The sequence below is a fragment of the Dreissena polymorpha genome, chromosome 9 (genome assembly GCF_020536995.1).
Source record: "Dreissena polymorpha isolate Duluth1 chromosome 9, UMN_Dpol_1.0, whole genome shotgun sequence".
Classification (NCBI taxonomy): domain Eukaryota; kingdom Metazoa; phylum Mollusca; class Bivalvia; order Myida; family Dreissenidae; genus Dreissena; species Dreissena polymorpha.
The window spans coordinates 78,161,490-78,164,849 of record NC_068363.1 but is presented as its reverse complement, the minus strand read 5'-3'; the positions used below and the strand labels follow the sequence as shown (position 1 = coordinate 78,164,849).

The following is a 3,360-nucleotide window of genomic DNA, read 5'->3' as shown; positions in this document are numbered from 1 at the left end:
AAGAAAATTCAATTTTAATCCTATTTCAAACAACGTTTTACCAGCAGAAAGTAATCTACTATATCACTACAAACGTTTTAGCCATTTAGAAGAGACCTACTTTGTGAGTGATACCAGAACACGTTGAAAATCAACGATATATTTTTAGTGACCTGAGTCACTTTCACTTTTAATTTACGAGTAAACAGCGATGTAAATTAATTGATTGTTTGTAAACACAAATAACTTGGAGGACACTGCTTTTTGAGCTCAAAACAATTTGTATTGCTCATTTTTGTATGGTTATGTCCAATAGCATATATATATATATTTTTGATAACCTTTATAAATAAAATATGAACAAATATTTAAAAATCGGTAAATAATTACGGAAACTCACCTTTATAGAGCCTTTAACACAAAGATGGGACATAAGAGAGGTAGAGGTGCAGCAAGAAGAGCCGAAAAGAGACAGTCATAGGCCGAGTGGCTGAAAGGCCGAGGTCTCCAACACCACCGCCGGCAGAAGATGAAGAAATACTGGTTCCAGAGCCAGAGCAGCCACAGCCTCACCATGCAGGGGATCATCCCCCAGTCATCACACCTGTTCCAGCAGCAGCCGTCAGCAAAAGCGTACGTACAAACCATACTACTATGCAACACTAACAGAAGCGCAAAAAGAAGAGGTCATTGACTGGCTAAAAGACACTCCTTCCATCTACTCAAAGAGACTGACAGATTATAAAGACCGCAGAACAAAGAGAAGCTATGGGAGGAAAAAGCTGCTGACATGGGTGTTGACGTTGCAGCCCTAAAAACCTTTTACAAGTCCAACCATACACAGATGAGCCGCCTAAAGAGTACTGTGGGGATGTCGGGTGAGGGTACTGAGACAGTCGTGGACATGTCTGCCACGGATAAATAGGTCTGAGAGAGGTTCTCCTTCCTCAAAGACCACATCGAAAGCGTGGAACGCAGAAACGTGGTGAGCATCCGTTGTAGAGGTAGAGAGCCAACGGAAGTCATCATTCAGTTAGACTCTGGGTCAGAGTCCCAGACAACAGAGCCGCCCTATCATAGACTCTCAACAGAGTCTGGGGCTTCCAAGACTATCATTACACGAGCAGCCAGTACCCTGCGCTGTACCCACAACCATCATCACAAAATTCAAATAGCTATACCAACATCCTGGACCTGAACACGGGGGCAACTAGAGCCATGACACCCCTAGCAAAATCATCATTTTCACTAACAGCTAACCGCTCCAAAGGTTATACTGCTGCTGCTACTGAAAAGACCACATACTCCCCGAACGTGAGTGACTTTGTGAGCACAGCCATGACCACTGCAGGGATCACCACCAGGCCATCATCTGCTGTGACCCATCTGGGAACTCCTCAACCTTCATCTGAAGATGATATTGATATTTGATTACCGAAGAACAGCACGATACTGTTATTGACTCCAGATTGTGCATCAATTTATATTGTGTGGAAAGATGACTTCGCCATGGACATCTAATGATTTGTAAACAGTAATAATATGTGTGTGTTTGTTGTTTGGTTCAGTTTGTTGCTTTTTGTACATATTGATAATATGTTTCTTAATAATTTAAATAATAAAAGTGAATATGTTACATTTAAAATAGTCCCTTTTACTTTGTTCAGTTTATTGCTTTTTGAGCATATTGATAATTGTTTAATAATAAAACAAATAACAGAGAATATGTTACATTTAGAACAATGCCTTTAACTTTGTTCAGTTTGTTGCTTTTTGTACATATTGATAATATGTTTCTTATTAATAAAAATATAAAAGAGAATTTGTTATATTTAAAAGAATGCCTTTTACTTTGTTCAGTTTATTAATTTTGTACATATCGATAATATGTTTCTTAATAATACAAATAATAAAAGAGAATATGTTACATTTAAAAAAAACGCTTTTTACTTGATTCAGTGTGTTGCTTTTTGTACATATAAATAATATGTTTCTTAACGAAAAAGTAATACAAGTGAATATGTCACATTTGGAAGAATACCTTTTACTTTCAAATAGATTTTTTTAAAAGACAGATATTAATTACAAATTAGTTAAACAATACAACATACACACAATCATTTATGGCACATATCTAAATTTTAAATTCTATAAAATGATTTCTTTGAATTTTTAATATACAGTTACAATACATATCAGATATTTTTCATTGGGCAAACAATAAAGTCTTTATTTAAACTAATTATAAACATATGAATTACATATAATAACAACAATAACATGGATAATAAAAGCATCTTACAAAGTACACATATTTCAAATTTCAAAGTCAATTTTACAAATTAATATTCATAATATTCATAACACATTAGTATTCATCTTCAGCCTCTGACCCATTCCTCTCTTCAACTGCAGCAGGAAGTACAACACCAGCCATTCTTTGATGCCAGTCAACAGCACCCACTGGAAAGACAAAGTAGTCTCTGAGATGTTCTTGCTGATGTCTGACATTCACAGTGGCGAGGTTCCCCCTCGCAGGTGGCTGTGGAACATCTTCCCAGTGAGGTCCATGTCTCCAGGCCCCAGGTACGAAGTTGTGCTCTTCATCCTCATAGTCCACCTCATTTGCTGCCATCACCACCCTATGCCTTAACAGGTTGTGCAGCACCACAGCAGTCTCCACCAAATTTCTGATGTTCTATTCCTTCTGTTCCATTGTTCCCAGCATGCACCTAAACCTGTTGACCAGTATGCCAAAGGCATTCTCCACCACTCTTCTACACCTTGAGATCCTGTAGTTGCAGATTCTCTGCTAATCTGTTATCACTCTTCTACTGTATGGTTTCATCATGTAGCTCTCCAGGGCAAAAGCATCATCAACCAGGATGAAGTGTGGGATATCTGGCTCAGTTTCCCCAGGGAGAGGGCATGATTGGGGTAGCCCTATGGACCCATCCTCCAGTCATTCAAAGAGCTCAGAGTCCGTGAATATCTGGGAGTCAGACATGTGTCCTTTACCTCCCAGCTCAATCCAGATGAACGTGTATTCTACAAGGGCCAGCATTGGTATGGAGAAGAACCCATTGTTGTTGTGGTAAATCTTGCCTGTGTTTGCTGGTTTCTTGATGGCTATGTGCTTTCCATCCAAGGCACCAACTGCATGGGGGACATTCCACCTCTGTTCAAACTGCTGGGCAAGGTGTCTCCAGGCTTCAAGGCTGGTAGGTGGGTTGAAAACTTCATCTTTATATGCCTGTACAATTGCCGTGCACACTACATGGAATCAGCTCTGATATTGTGGAGATACCACTTCTGAATCCATATGCCATTGACCTGTAGTTGTTCCCAGTTTTCAGATGTCTCAAGGTGATTGCCAGCTTG

At 39.1% G+C, this 3,360-nt stretch overlaps 1 pseudogene; it reads left to right on the top strand.

Annotated features, from left to right (window-relative positions):
* Nucleotides 1–403: 403 nt before the first annotated feature.
* LOC127846191 (uncharacterized) lies at nt 404–1,410 on the top strand (annotated as a pseudogene).
* Nucleotides 1,411–3,360: the final 1,950 nt, after the last annotated feature.